Raw genomic sequence first — 17595 nt, forward strand, 5'->3', positions numbered from 1 at the left:
TTTAACCCCTCCAGTCTGTCATACCCGACACTTCACATTTAACCCCTCCAGTCTGTCATACCCGACACTTCACATTTAACCCCTCCAGTCTGTCATACCCAACACTTCACATTTAACCCCTCCAGTCTGTCATACCCGACACTTCACATTTAACCACTCCAGTCTGTCATACCCGACACTTCACATTTAACCACTCCAGTCTGTCATACCCGACACTTCACATTTAACCACTCCAGTCTGTCATACCCGACACTTCACATTTAACCCCTCCAGTCTGTCATACCCAACACTTCACATTTAACCCCTCCAGTCTGTCATACCAGACACTTCACATTTAACCCCTCCAGTGTGTCATACCAGACACTTCACATTTAACCCCTCCAGTCTGTCATACCCGACACTTCACATTTAACCCCTCCAGTCTGTCATACCCGACACTTCACATTTAACCCCTCCAGTCTGTCATACCCGACACTTCACATTTAACCCCTCCAGTCTGTCATACCCGACACTTCACATTTCATTTGGCCACATACAGGATGAGTCTAATGCAGGAAATACACTAGCCGACTTTGAAATCTTAACTGTGATTATGAAAAGACTGGGAGTTTACACTACACGACTGGTTCATTAAGACTTTTTATCACGACTGAAAAACTCACTGAAATACATGACACGAATCACAGATCAAAATACACTACCCGACTGTGCGCCCACCAAACTCACGTCTTTCAAGTTAGAAGACGGTATCGTCTTGAACCCACAACACAAATAACCAGCAAACTGACGTGACCATACTAACCATACAGAAGCTAGACATCATTTTAGTTTCAAAATAAAAGCGCCAATGTATTACTGCATGACTCACTACGGGTTAAAATTGACTTTTCAAAGCCACAACATTACGTTAATTTAAAACAGGTTTCTATGCAAACGTGTTCTTTATTTCCTCTTTGGTACTTGTGGTATTTCGGATCACACACACAAAACGGTTGCAATGGTATACTTTTATTTTGAAATTCGACTTAACCGTGAGCAACCGGCATAGCATCTTTGCTTCCCTCATTCACGTGTGCCTTGTTATCAGAAATATCTATTGTATGAAGACTAGCTATTTGACTGCTTTTGGCTCATTGCCTCCTAGTTTTTCATTGGATAATGACAGGATTCCACATGCACGTGTGAATTCAGTTGAGTCGGGTCGTTGCACCAGTTTACACTATAAGAGAAATTCAAACATGTTTGATATAATCGTTGTGGCTCCGACTGGCTCTGACTGGCTGGAGGCAGTTTACACTTGACGATTAGAAATCTGTACCCATAATACAATAACAGATTATGCTGCTAATTGGCATAACAACTGCCCACAACAACTGCAGACTACGGTCAACACAGACAGACTGAGCCCAACTGGAAATCCTATGTAAAATCGGAGGGAAACTCTTGTAGTGTATTTGAGGTATTACACGTCTCAGTTATGGGGCATGGAACACTAGTCTTTTCTCTATTGCTGCCCCACTTTGTGATTTAGGGCAACTTTAGGGAAGGACTGAAGGATGGGCTTGCCTTGAGTTTCACTCAAGCCCTTTTCCCACATGCGCTTTGTACCGCAAAATGACCGGTACGTGGTCTAATGCCTGCATGTGAGAAAGGCGCCGTGCCGGTATAAGCGCGACCCCGTCGTCCCCGACATTTCACCAGTTTCGTGCTAGTCACAAGAGCGGTATGGTCTTAAGGGGACGCAAGTGGAAACGGTTCAGGTCATTTTCCGCGACAGCGGTCCTTCAATCATGGGCGAGGAGTAGCCTACACACGTTGCTTAATGTTCCAGCGGGCATAATCTAATCATTCGCGCACATTAAAGCAAACTGGCGAAATGATCTTGTGATAGCCTAATAAGAGCAGTATGTCAGCTTGCTGATTTCCGAAGGCATTTTCCGCTATCAGTGGGCTGTGACTTCGTGGACCAGGTTGCAATGCACACAGTAGACAGTCCAACACCAAATACACAGCTGATTGTTCGATATTCCCCTGGTGTTGCGTACCACCAAAGGACTATTGCCAGTCGCAAACGCGCTTCCAGTGGTTTTCGCCACCGGGTGATCTTGCGTGCGGGTCGGACCAGACTCAGCACGTAGCCTAATACCGGGACATGCGAAAATGACGCTTCCATTCCACGTCGTCAAAATTGTTCAGAGCATCTTCCCAAAATAAATTCCCTCCTGGTCTCTCTCGCTTCCAGACGGCTCTAGTCTCACGCAGCAGCGCAGAGGTACATAATCATCAGTCATGATCTGTCCCCGGTTTAGTCTATCTTCATATTCTGCGCGACACTCTCATGGGCGAGGTGTACACATGTTGCTTAATGTTCCAGCGGGCATAATCTAATCATTAGCGCACATTAAAGCAAACCCCAACATCATCTAATTGCAGCGCCGCAGAGCCAGCTGGCTACGCCTCTTGACACGGTCTGGCTACGCCTCTTGACACGGTCTGGCTACGCCTCTTGACACGGTCTGGTATACACATCACCCTTCAAAATAAAATACTCGTTATTTTTCTCTTGATTTAAAGAATTACAAGAACAATTATGCTTTCTATCTTCCACACTGAGCGTAGTTAGGCTCGTTTTCAACTCACCCAACACATTTTGTTTTTCATACTGTATATTTTATGGATTTGGAAAATGTTTCTAAATCATTTTTAAAGGTTGTAGACAGAGTAGAGTTTTGCTATACAGTATTTACATTTCTGTATAAAATATTTGGTCAAAATAATTACATTGTTCATTAAAAATTAAATTTTTTTACCTTCAATGAATATTCAAAATTTGACAGTTTCAAGTATAAATGGTGGTAGTGCATCAATGCTATATTTAATCCATAAATAAAAATAAATAATATAAAAATAAATAAATAAATACATACATAAATACAAAATAAATGAATAAATAAAAATAAATAAATAATAGGCTACAAAAAATAAAAAATAAAAATACATAGCTAAAAAAAAAATCAATAAGGTCTCTGCCTTTATACACTGTTCTCAAACTTTTTCATGTCAAGGTCCCCTAAACTAAAACAAATTAGACCACATGGACCCTCATTCGATCATATTTGATCAGGGTCCCCCATCTGATATTAGATGTTTTATTAGGAGATAGTGTGTGGCACCCATGGCCAACATTCTGTCATTGTCAACACAAAAACAGCCCTATATTGCAGCAGACAGACAGACAGACAGACAGACAGACAAACAGACGGGGATCACAGACAAAGCTGTCTGTAGCAGGGCTGAGCAAGTGGACCTGGCTGAAATATCAGTTCTGGAATGAAGGTGAGTAACGTTATTTCGGTATGTTTTATGTTTGTCATTTTTATGTTGTCCTCTCCATGTGGCCATGCTTGCAAACTTATATCAGCTATAACAGATGTGTATGTTACATTAATGTGCTTTCAACAGGTAGACAGACAGTCAATATCCTACTTTCTGACTTTCTGTCTGTCTGCTCGACTGTCTCACTGTCTGCCTGTCTACCTGACTGACTGTTGTCAGACTGACTGCCTGTCTACCTGTCTGACTGTCTGTCTACCTGTTGAAAGCACATTAATGTAACATACACATCTGTTATAGCTGATATAAGTTTGCAAGCATGGCCACATGGAGAGGACAACATAAAAATGACAAACATAAAACATACCGAAATAACGTTACTCACCTTCATTCCAGAACTGATATTTCAGCCAGGTCCACTTGCTCAGCCCTGCTACAGACAGCTTTGTCTGTGATCCCCGTCTGTCTGTCTGTCTGTCTGTCTGTCTGTCTGTCTGCTGCAATATAGGGCTGTTTTTGTGTTGACAATGACAGAATGTTGGCCATGGGTGCCACACACTATCTCCTAATAAAACATCTAATATCAGATGGGGGACCCTGATCAAATATGATCGAATGAGGGTCCATGTGGTCTAATTTGTTTTAGTTTAGGGGACCTTGACATGAAAAAGTTTGAGAACAGTGTATAAAGGCAGAGACCTTATTGATTTTTTTTTTAGCTATGTATTTTTATTTTTTATTTTTTGTAGCCTATTATTTATTTATTTTTATTTATTCATTTATTTTGTATTTATGTATGTATTTATTTATTTTTATATTATTTATTTTTATTTATGGATTAAATATAGTATTGATGCACTACCACCATTTATACTTGAAACTGTCAAATTTTGAATATTCATTGAAGGTAAAAATTTTTAATTTTTAATGAACAATGTAATTATTTTGACCAAATATTTTATACAGAAATGTAAATACTGTATAGCAAAACTCTACTCTGTCTACAACCTTTAAAAATGATTTAGAAACATTTTCCAAATCCATAAAATATACAGTATGAAAAACAAAATGTGTTGGGTGAGTTGAAAACGAGCCTAACTACGCTCAGTGTGGAAGATAGAAAGCATAATTGTTCTTGTAATTCTTTAAATCAAGAGAAAAATAACGAGTATTTTATTTTGAAGGGTGATGTGTATACCAGACCGTGTCAAGAGGCGTAGCCAGACCGTGTCAAGAGGCGTAGCCAGACCGTGTCAAGAGGCGTAGCCAGCTGGCTCTGCGGCGCTGCAATTAGATGTATCTCAAGCAAACTGGCGAAATGATCTTGTGATAATAACAGCAGTAGCCTATGTCAGCTTCATGTGTGTGCTGTGCTGATTTTCCCCTCTCCTCTCTGCTCGCTCTCTGGCCACAGTCCGTCCTCCTCCTTCAGTCACAGTCCGACAGGGACTAAGCAACGTTGCCGACAGCCAAGGCAAGCCCGGACACATCAAATGAAGCCAGTCTGTAAAAAGTGCTTCAACGCTACGCAGGTGAACGGATAAACAAGCAAACTTATTTCACCATTCGGAGTTTTGCCGACACGTCACTCCCCACCCGCTCTGCAGCGCCGCGATAGATGTGACAGATGAGAGAGACACACATAGAGATAGATGTGACAGATGAGAGAGACACAGAGATAGATGTGACAGATGAGAGAGACACATAGAGATAGATGTGACAGATGAGAGAGACACACATAGAGATAGATGTGACAGATGAGAGAGACACAGAGATAGATGTGACAGATGAGAGAGACACAGAGATAGATGTGACAGATGAGAGAGACACATAGAGATAGATGTGACAGATGAGAGAGACACATAGAGATAGATGTGACAGATGAGAGAGACACACAGAGATATATGTGACAGATGAGAGAGACACATAGAGATAGATGTGACAGATGAGAGAGACACATAGAGATAGATGTGACAGATGAGAGAGAGACACATAGAGATAGATGTGACAGATGAGAGAGACACATAGAGATAGATGTGACAGATGAGAGAGACACATAGAGATAGATGTGACAGATGAGAGAGACACATAGAGATAGATGTGACAGATGAGAGAGAGACACATAGAGATAGATGTGACAGATGAGAGAGACACAGAGATAGATGTGACAGATGAGAGAGACACATAGAGATAGATGTGACAGATGAGAGAGACACAGAGATAGATGTGACAGATGAGAGAGACACATAGAGATAGATGTGACAGATGAGAGAGACACATAGAGATAGATGTGACAGATGAGAGAGACACATAGAGATAGATGTGACAGATGAGAGAGACACAGAGATAGATGTGACAGATGAGAGAGACACATAGAGATAGATGTGACAGATGAGAGAGACACAGAGATAGATGTGACAGATGAGAGACACACACAGAGATAGATGTGACAGATGAGAGAGACACATAGAGATAGATGTGACAGATGAGAGAGACACAGAGATAGATGTGACAGATGAGAGACACACACAGAGATAGATGTGACAGATGAGAGAGACACAGAGATAGATGTGACAGATGAGAGAGACACATAGAGATAGATGTGACAGATGAGAGACACACACAGAGATAGATGTGACAGATGAGAGAGACACAGAGATAGATGTGACAGATGAGAGAGACACATAGAGATAGATGTGACAGATGAGAGAGACACATAGAGATAGATGTGACAGATGAGAGAGACACACATAGAGATAGATGTGACAGATGAGAGAGACACAGAGATAGATGTGACAGATGAGAGACACACACAGAGATAGATGTGACAGATGAGAGAGACACAGAGATAGATGTGACAGATGAGAGAGACACACATAGAGATAGATGTGACAGATGAGAGAGACACAGAGATAGATGTGACAGATGAGAGAGACACAGAGATAGATGTGACAGATGAGAGAGACACATAGAGATAGATGTGACAGATGAGAGAGACACAGAGATAGATGTGACAGATGAGAGAGACACACATAGATAGATGTGACAGATGAGAGAGACACAGAGATAGATGTGACAGATGAGAGAGACACACATAGAGATAGATGTGACAGATGAGAGAGACACACATAGAGATAGATGTGACAGATGAGAGAGACACAGAGATAGATGTGACAGATGAGAGAGACACAGAGATAGATGTGACAGATGAGAGAGACACACATAGAGATAGATGTGACAGATGAGAGAGACACAGAGATAGATGTGACAGATGAGAGAGACACATAGATAGATGTGACAGATGAGAGAGACACATAGAGATAGATGTGACAGATGAGAGAGACACACATAGAGATAGATGTGACAGATGAGAGAGACACAGAGATAGATGTGACAGATGAGAGAGACACATAGAGATAGATGTGACAGATGAGAGAGACACACATAGAGATAGATGTGACAGATGAGAGAGACACAGAGATAGATGTGACAGATGAGAGAGACACAGAGATAGATGTGACAGATGAGAGAGACACATAGAGATAGATGTGACAGATGAGAGAGACACAGAGATAGATGTGACAGATAAGAGAGACACACATAGAGATAGATGTGACAGATGAGAGAGACACATAGAGATAGATGTGACAGATGAGAGAGACACACATAGAGATAGATGTGACAGATGAGAGAGACACATAGAGATACATGTGACAGATGAGAGAGACACATAGAGATAGATCTGACAGATGAGAGAGACACATAGAGATAGATGTGACAGATGAGAGAGACACAGAGATAGATGTGACAGATGAGAGAGACACAGAGATAGATGTGACGGATGAGAGAGACACATAGAGATAGATGTGACAGATGAGAGAGACACATAGAGATAGATGTGACAGATGAGAGAGACACATAGAGATAGATGTGACAGATGAGAGAGACACATAGAGATAGATGTGACAGATGAGAGAGACACAGAGATAGATGTGACAGATGAGAGAGACACAGAGATAGATGTGACAGATGAGAGAGACACATAGAGATAGATGTGACAGATGAGAGAGACACATAGAGATAGATGTGACAGATGAGAGAGACACATAGAGATAGATGTGACGGATGAGAGAGACACATAGAGATAGATGTGACGGATGAGAGAGACACATAGAGATAGATGTGACAGATGAGAGAGACACATAGAGATAGATGTGACAGATGAGAGAGACACATAGAGATAGATGTGACGGATGAGAGAGACACATAGAGATAGATGTGACAGATGAGAGAGACACATAGAGATACATGTGACAGATGAGAGAGACACAGAGATAGATGTGACGGATGAGAGAGACACATAGAGATAGATGTGACAGATGAGAGAGACACATAGATATAGATGTGACAGATGAGAGAGAGAGAGCACACAACTTCCCAGTCTTTTGCGAAGCGACTAAGGAACATCTTATTCAACATAAGAGCCCAATAACTCCACATGGGGTCTTCCAGTGGAAGCAGACTTCTCATGTCTAAATCTTCCTACGGGGGAAATGTGATACTGGGATGACTCATGTCTCTCAGGATCCACACTGTTGATACAAGTTGGCACTTTACCTGCCTAATATTTCCTGCTGATGCGGCGCAGAGAGAAGATCACTTCTGAACTGTGGACACCAGGTTTATTTTCATGGCTAGGATTTATTAGACAGCAGTTGGGAACTCCCAAACTGGCTTGTTAAATGGAGAATCTCTTATTCTCACACACACACACACACACACACACACACACACACACATACACATACAGACAAGTGCATAGACACGTACAAACACATGTATATTCCACTGCAGACAAACACACACACACACACACACGCGTGCGCGCCCGCAGTGGGTATCAAAGCGTTCTGTGCTCTTTCACCATGCGTCATTTACAGCCCAGCTGACCACAGCATCCTGGTGTTAAAGCCAGCAGCAGCAGCCAGCTCTCTTAATAATCACCCTAATTGGGAGTGGTTTAATGAGGGGGGATTCCCCTTCTTTCTTCCTCCCTCCCTCCCTCCCTCTCTCCCTCTCTCCATCCTGGCTGAATATTAGACAGAGACAGAACTTCTCCTTCCCTCATCCATCCATCCATCCCCCTCCAATACGACCACATGATGTTTGTCTCAGAGATGTGTCAGCAGGCGGCCCCATAACAAACATAAAAAAGAAATGGTCAAAAGGAAAAACAGAAAGAGAAAAAGAGAGAGACTGGGGAACAATCATGGATGCAAGTAATTCAGTATTCAGAGACAGTGAATGACAAAGACCAGTAAGACTGGAACAGTAAGAGAAAGAATGAGGGAGGGAGGGAGGGAGGGGGAGAGAGAGAGAGAGTGTCTGTGATGCTCGATCTTGATGAGGGGTGGAAAATGAAGAAACAGCCGCTAGTTACTGATGATGGGTTTGGACCTCAGAGACATAGTTCTGGTCAGTGAGATGATATAGACAGATGCCAGAGAGCAGATAGTTATCATATAATCATCACTTAATACACCCTCCACCGCCACATGCTCAGGTGGGTCACACTCTGCTGAGAAATATAGGAGCCCAGAAGCCAGAGTGCATGGCATGGAGGACACACAAGAATGTTGTGTTATGCCACTGTGAAAACCATGTGGTTGTCCCATATTATATGGAAAATCCACACACGCACGCGCACACACACGCACACACGCACGCACGCACGCACGCACGCACACACACACACACACACACACACACACACACACACACACACACACACACACACACACACACAGAAGTAAATGGACAGCTGTTGTTTTGGGGGTATTTGAGGTGGCTCCAATATTCTCCACTTCATGTGTTTGGGGTTTAGAAAACTGGCTCACTGCGAGCCAAATGAAATGGATCCTCGGATATGAAAGCACCAGATACACACACACACACACACACACAGAAAAACAGAAAAACAGAAAAGGGCACATAAACACATATGTACTGTATGCATATACAAATACGCCACAGAGACACACATCATCCACACAAGCAGGTCCACAGACACAGTTATGTGTGTCTGCATTCAGAGTTGATGCTTCCATTTCCTCATCCACAAGCATGCAGCATGCACACAATCCTGCACACGCACGCACACACACACGCGCGAACGCACACACACACACACGCGCGCGAACGCACGCGCGCACACACACACACACACACACACACACACACACACACACACACACACACACACACAGAGATGTGCATATCTCACACACACAAAAAGACAGAAACAGATACACACACAAGCTCATCCTCCCTTGGGGTAACATACGACCCTAAAGACACCCAGTGACTCTCTCTGACGTGGGGGGTGGGTAAGGACTGACGTGGGGGGTGGGTAAGGACTGACGTGGGGGGTGGGTAAGGACTGACGTGGGGGGTGGGTAAGGACTGACGTGGGGGGTGGGTAAGGACTGACGTGGGGGGTGGGTAAGGACTGACGTGGGGGGTGGGTAAGGAGTTGGCTGGAAATCTCCCTGAAGTGAAATACATCTCTGGCAAACGCTTGGGTAGGATTAGATAGGATGGAGGATGTTGATTTACCATGTGGGTTTCTCGCTGGCAGCCGTTATCTGACCACCGCCTGGCTGATTTAGAGCCGAGACTTACTGTTATCAATTAGGGGAAACCTAAAGGAGTCATTACCTAACTAGCAGCGGCCCCTGAGGACTGTCTGGGATTGGTAAGAGTAATATACTGTCACTCACCACAGCAATACACTTCACTTACCACAAGAGCACTATAGGACACCAGAGGAAAGTGGCTACGTAGCTGGGGAGGGAGGGGACACTGCAGTGCAGGGAGCCATGCGTCATCCGAGGCCGTTCAAAATAACTGATGGGTGCTGATCACTTGCATATGGGCTGAATGACAGTTGCAACGCATCTGCAAATGATGGTATGCTAGATGCCTCATCTACTGTCGATATGTGCTTATTTCTTGATACTTGACTGGAAAAGTGTTTTTTTTACAGGATGACATGTAACGGGCTGAGAGTCAGACAATGCTGCAATTACATGGAGTTTATTCCCATGGTGGCCATTTTCAACTTACGCCACACTCGGTGGGTGGGAAAGTGCAAGTACAGCCCAAATACAATCCTACTGTTGTTTACAAAGACACTTTGTATAAATGTTGGGAACTGAATAAACATTTATCATTTGACAGATTCCCCACAGAAAACCCGATCACAAAGGAATTGATCAGAAGAATGTGGAGAGATATATTGTAGGGCTTCTCAAAGTGTTCATGACTGAGGGCCAATTTAGGGACCTAACAATGGATTGAGGGGCGCCCAAGAAAAAAACAAAACAAACAAACCAAAATAATTCCAAAACAAATCTTTTCTTTATTAGCCTATTCTAGAATAAAAGTCGTTGTGAAGGTGAGAAATGTGTTTTCTGAAGGAGAAAAGAAATTCCCATTTGCCCATTTGTAGATGTTTTAACACACACACACACACACACAGACAGACAGACAGACAGACAGACAGACAGACAGACACACACACACACACACACACACACACACACACACACACACACACACACACACACACACACACAATCTTTTTTCCCTCGCCAAAATTTGGAGCATTAATTTGCCCCCATCCTGATAAGCTAGCATGATATGGTTGATACCAATGGATGCCTTAGATCTTCTAGTTTCATGATACCAGCAACCTCACTCTGGCTTTAAAAGCCTGCTACAGCCTCTGAAAGACAGTAAACCTATCAGGAATCTGACCAAATATCACCAGAAACGTTCCTGAGAGCCACAATTGGTCAGCCCCTACACCAGGGGCCCCCGACCCCAGGGGATCTCAAAGTGCGGCCCACTTTTGCCGCTTTCAGACAGACACGGTTCTGGTTCTGGCTCTGGCTCTGGCTCTGGCTCCGTTCTGGAGTCTCAGAACCTTGGTGCTTTCTGGCGAACCAGCCCACGTTCACACCAGTTTAAGCGGGACCAAAGTGGGAGGATGTTATTCAGTAGTCGTTCTTCAGTTTTTTAAGAGCTCTGTGCATTTCCTGCTCACGCATAGCGTGTGGTTTCATTTAAAGCCAGCTAGCGCTGTGAATGGATCTGCTGCTCCGGTTTCTCCCTTCTCCCCATCCACAAACCCCTCCCTTCTCCAGTCCAAACACCAGCGTTGTTTAGATATTTACCAGAAAGCTTTGAGGCGGCATAACTTTTTACAAGAAAACCATCAAATCATGCAGGCTAAAAAGTTATATACAAATATTTACACATATTAACATATTAACACGTTAAGTGCCATAGCCGAGGTATCTCGTCTTACATAATCCAACGCTTGAGTGCCAGAGCCGAGATATCTCGTCTTACATAAACATTTTTTTTTTTGACGGTGGGACATCAATCAACAACTTTTACATCTTCGAGATCACTATTGGAGCAAGAGAATGTGTATAATCTATTTTACCGACCCACTAAGTGTTGACAGTGCTCCCCCAGACGAGCGAAATCAAAGAAAAAACTGCCGCGGGAGCAAGCCATTCAAGGAAATGGCGAGGCGATTTTACATTACCGTAATCCATTCCAGACTTGTCTTGCCCGAGAGCGGCCGCGCAGGCAGCCGCACACAGAGAGCGGAGAGCGATTTGCAAAATAGATTATAGGTGAAACACACTTTGAAACACCTCAGAAAGGCCAGAATCAACATCTGCCCATCGCCCACGCATTCCCCGGCCCATCTTGACTCGCACAAGGAGCGTCCGCACGCAGGCAAGCAGGCAGGCAGGCACGCAGGCAGGCAGGCAGGCAGCAGCAACGCGCTTCTGACACGCCCGCTGTAGAGCCAGGAGGAAGGAGGAGAAGACACACGGAGGGAGGAGTTTGAATGAGAGGGGTGTTTCCTGTTGTTATGGAGGAAATTACTGTTCAAAACTATTGTTTAGAATGTCTGACGGTCTTACTGATGCCAAAAATGAATGGTTAAAGTGACTGTTCTGTCAAATTTCACAAAAAGCCATTTATCTCTGAATAAATTTCCAGACGCTGAAACCATGCTGTACTCAACGGCTAATATCTACATAACTACTAACTCTGCAAACTAACTCTTTTAGACAGAGAAAGCACACATTCTATTAGTTATTTTTAGATGATTGGTGTTCATGAATTCTTAACAGAAAATAATCCTCGGCTCTTGTAAAATGAGCCAGAATCCTCAAAAAAAAACCTGGCACAACTTACCTACAGGATGAAAAAATGGCTGGCACTCAATGTGTTAATATTAATATTTACATATTAACACAACATGCAATTCTGGAATATTTGAATAGGCTATTGGACAAAATAAAATGAAATGAAATGTAAACCCTAAGAGAAACACACATACAGCGATGCCCTCGCAAATACAACGTGATATAGTGAAGTGGGAAGTTTGACCGTAACACGTCAACAAGACTAGCTAACTTGACGTGCACTTTTTCAATAAAAACACATTTATTTGGTCTGGCGTTCGAGTGAACCCAGCCTTGGCCATCTCTTCCGCAAGTTCGGCATACAACTTGCTCTTTCTTCTACTGCTTCCCTAGCTTTTCTTGAAATTCGGTAGATGCCCAAATCGCCACTAAACATTTGGTTTCCTCAGCAGACCACTGCAAATTATTTTTCTCCATGTTGTCGCTGCCTTCTTCTCCTTCCTGCTCGTCTTCACAGCTTAGAATAAGACACACCCACTGATGATGTCACGGTTCGCAAGGAAAAACCAACTATTTCTTGGTTCCGCTGAGAACCAATTTTTCAGGTCCTGAACCAATTCTTTTTTCGGTCTGAACGCGCTGGCCGGTTCAAATTTGGGTTCGGGAACCGGAACTGGCACGGAGCCCTGCCGGTGTGAAAGCCCTATCAGAGAGCCCCTGTAGGGTCACAGTTTAACAAACACTACAGCTACAGTATAGCTATCGGCCTAGATAGCTACACAGTACCTAACGAGTTAACTTCCCTGATAAAAAAGCAGTAAGGACTAGTTATTGTTCCTAATTTGATAAAGGTTAGGTCTATCTGGAGATCTCACAGTACTGTTGAAGTGTGCCAATCTTCCAATAAATAATCCAAACTCCAGTGTGACCCAAGTTCTCATGCTGAGAGCCGCCAGAGTGCTTCTACATGTGTGTCTCTTTTCAAGCGTGTATTTTCTCCAGTTGACTAGCATTATTTCTGAAGAGAAAAGCTATGGTTAAGAAAAAAGGACAAATAAGGCCATAAAGCTCAAGTATAATTGTTTCTCATGGCTCATATTTGTGTCTAGGTATACACCACACAGCAATCCCACACCTCTCCTCCTCTCTTCCCGACGCACTGCACCATACATCTTTGTCTCTGCTCGGCAACCAATATGACCTTGCTGGACAGGGCTTTTTTTCTCCTCCTTGTGACATAATTCTTTTCTAAATGCTGTGAAAACAATGTAATAGTCGAGTTAGCTTGCCAAATCGCAGCGGGGTGCATTTCCAAATATAAATCTCTTCGTGTTCGGCTTTGCTCAGCTCCGCTTCTCCCCGACTATCAAGACAGATTATGATGATGAATGGAACCGAGTGGCTTTCTTTCAGCAGAGTAAACAAACTGACACCATCGTAATTCAAATATCGGCCGGGGAAACAAAACAAGGCAGGAAGAAAAGAAGAGACGTCCAATTATTAATGGCTGGCTTTCACTTTGTTCCACGCACAGAAGTTTTCCTTTACAAGTGTGTTGGAGTAAATCACCGTGATGGAGCATGGGGGTCCAGAGAGGCTACGGACCAGGGAGAAATCTTTGTGTGTGTGTGTGTGTGTGTGTGTGTGTGTGTGTGTGTGTGTGTGTGTGTACTGTGTATGTGTGTGTACTGTGTATGTGTGTGTGTGTGTGTGTGTGTGTGTGTTGTTGTGTGAGTGAGTGTGTGTGTGTGTGTGTGTGTGTGTGTGTGTGTGTGTGTGTGTGTGTGTGTGTGTGTGTGTGTGTGTGGGTGTGTGTGTGTGTGTGGGTGTGTGTGTGTGTGGGTGTGTGTGTTGTTGTGTGAGTGTGAGTGAGTGTGTGTGTGTGTGTGTGTGTGTGTGTGTGTGTGTGTGTGTGTGTGTGTGTGTGTGTGTGTGTGTGTGGGTGGGTGGGTGTGTGTTGTTGTGTGAGTGTGTGTGTGTGTGTGTGTGTGTGTGTGTGTGTGTGTGTGTGTGCGCGCGCGTGCGTGTGTGTTCCTGGGAGATCAGGGGTGCTCCATGGGCAGTCTGACGCAGAGCTGAGAGATGAGGGAGGGTCTTGTTTCATGGACCTTAAGACATCTGTTCTCTCTCTCTCCGCCCGCCTCCCTCCTTTCTTTCATTGAACTATAAATGCCCCCCTACCTTGGGGAGCGGTGAGCGGTGGACGCAGGGAGGAATGCGGGGCTTCCACTTGCTTTTCATTAACACAGGATCTGGTAACACACCTCACTGTCAACCTAATCCCCTCTCTCTCCATCTTGTCCCCTGGCAGAGACGGGGAGGGGGGGGGGGGATGGCTGCCATGACCAGGTACAGACCCCCAGATGTTCCCTGGGCGAGGGGGGAGTGGGGTGGGTGACAGGGGTCTTCACCCTGGCTGCTGCAGCTATAGATGTACGCTGATGAAGAGGACAGGGGTCTTCACCCTGGCTGCTGCAGCTATAGATGTACGCTGATGAAGAGGACAGGGTGCGGTGGGGCGAGCATCGTGAAAAGAGGTGGAAGAGATCGCCATTACTGCTCAAACAGAGGAGCCCGTCTTCTGTTCCTCACCTTTCAACCCATTTTGTCGCCCCGTCCATTCTTTCTTTCTTTCTTTCTTTCTCACTCTGTCTACTTCATCCACATCTTTCTATCTTTGTCTCTTGATTCATCTCTCCTTCCTCTTCTGTCCTCCTTTCGCTCCATTACCTCATATCCTCTCTTCTACCATATCTTCTTTTCACCCCATCTGTCTTTTTCTATCTTTGCCTCTTGTTTTGTCATTCCTCATTTCATAACTGCTGTTTTATCGCACTCTTCCCTCCCCTCCATTTCCTCTCACTCGGTAGCGCTTAGTTTTTCTGTTCCTCCCTCCCTCTCTCTGTCTCTATCTCCATCACTCTCCCTGCTTCACTTCTTTCACAACTCTCTGTAACGTCCCCCCTCCCTCCCTCCCTCTCTCTGTCTCTATCTCCATCACTCTCCCTGCTTCACTTCTTTCACAACTCTCTGTAACGTCCCCCCTCCCTCCCTCTCTCTGTCTCTATCTCCATCACTCTCCCTGCTTCACTTCTTTCACAACTCTCTGTAACGTCCCCCTCCCTCCCTCTCTCTGTCTCTATCTCCATCACTCTCCCTGCTTCACTTCTTTCACAAATCTCTGTAACGTCCCCCCTCCCTCCCTCTCTCTGTCTCTATCTCCATCACTCTCCTGCATCACTTCTTTCACAACTCTCTGTAACGTCCCCCTCCATCCCTCTCTCTGTCTCTATCTGCATCACTCTCCCTGCTTCACTTCTTTTACAACTCTCTGTAACGTCCCCCTCCCTCCCTCTCTCTGTCTCTATCTCCATCACTCTCCCTGCTTCACTTTTTTCACAACTCTCTGTAACGTCCCCCCTCCCTCCCTCCCTCCCTCTGTCTCTATCTCCATCACTCTCCCTGCTTCACTTCTTTCACAACTCTCTGTAACGTCCCCCCTCCCTCCCTCTCTCTGTCTCTATCTCCATCACTCTCACTGCTTCACTTCTTTCACAACTCTCTGTAACGTCCCCCTCCCTCCCTCTCTCTGTCTCTATCTCCATCACTCTCCCTGCTTCACTTCTTTCACAACTCTCTGTAACGTCCCCCTCCCTCCCTCTCTCTGTCTCTATCTGCATCACTCTCCCTGCTTCACTTCTTTCACAACTCTCTGTAACGTCCCCCCTCCCTCCCTCTCTCTGTCTCTATCTCCATAACTCTCCCTGCTTCACTTCTTTCACAACTCTCTGTAACGTCCCCCCTCCCTCCCTCTCTCTGTCTCTATCTCCATCACTCTCCCTGCTTCACTTCTTTCACAACTCTCTGTAACGTCCCCCCTCCCTCCCTCTCTCTGTCTCTATCTCCATCACTCTCCCTGCTTCACTTCTTTCACAACTCTCTGTAACGTCCCCCTCCCTCCCTCTCTCTGTCTCTATCTCCATAACTCTCCCTGCTTCACTTCTTTCACAACTCTCTGTAACGTCCCCCCTCCCTCCCTCCCTCTCTCTGTCTCTATCTCCATCACTCTCCCTGCTTCACTTCTTTCACAACTCTCTGTAACGTCCCCCCTCCCTCTCTCCCTCTCTCTGTCTATCTCCATCACTCTCCCTGCTTCACTTCTTTCACAACTCTCTGTAACGTCCCCCTCCCTCCCTCTCTCTGTCTCTATCTCCATCACTCTCCCTGCTTCACTTCTTTCACAACTCTCTGTAACGTCCCCCCTCCCTCCCTCTCTCTGTCTCTATCTCCATCACTCTCCCTGCTTCACTTCTTTCACAACTCTCTGTAACGTCCCCCCTCCCTCCCTCTCTCTCTCTGTCTCTATCTCCATCACTCTCCCTGCTTCACTTCTTTCACAACTCTCTGTAACGTCCCCCCTCCCTCCCTCTCTCTGTCTCTATCTCCATCACTCTCCCTGCTTCACTTCTTTCACAACTCTCTGTAACGTCCTCCCTCCCTCCCTCCCTCCCTCTCTCTGTCTCTATCTCCATCACTCTCCCTGCTTCACTTCTTTCACAACTCTCAGTAACGTCCCCCTCCCTCTCTCTCTCTGTCTCTATCTCCATCACTCTCCCTGCTTCACTTCTTTCACAACTCTCTGTAACGTCCTCCCTCCCTCCCTCCCTCTCTCTCTCTGTCTCTATCTCCATCACTCTCCCTGCTTCACTTCTTTCACAACTCTCTGTAACGTCCCCCCTCCCTCCCTCTCTCTGTCTCTATCTCCATCACTCTCCCTGCTTCACTTCTTTCACAACTCTCTGTAACGTCCCCCCTCCCTCTCTCCCTCTCTCTGTCTCTATCTCCATCACTCTCCCTGCTTCACTTCTTTCACAACTCTCTGTAACGTCCCCCCTCCCTCCCTCTCTCTCTCTGTCTCTATCTCCATCACTCTCCCTGCTTCACTTCTTTCACAACTCTCTGTAACGTCCCCCCTCCCTCCCTCTCTCTGTCTCTATCTCCATCACTCTCCCTGCTTCACTTCTTTCAC

General features: G+C 45.0%; 1 protein-coding gene across 1 annotated transcript in view; it reads right to left on the reverse strand.

Annotated features, from left to right (window-relative positions):
• Positions 1–17595, reverse strand: part of vps13b (vacuolar protein sorting 13 homolog B) — a 661063-nt gene that overhangs the window by 139655 nt on the left and 503813 nt on the right. The window lies entirely within an intron of this gene.

Source organism: Poromitra crassiceps, assembly GCF_964638095.1.
Source record: "Poromitra crassiceps genome assembly, chromosome: 1".
Lineage (NCBI taxonomy): Eukaryota > Metazoa > Chordata > Actinopteri > Beryciformes > Melamphaidae > Poromitra > Poromitra crassiceps.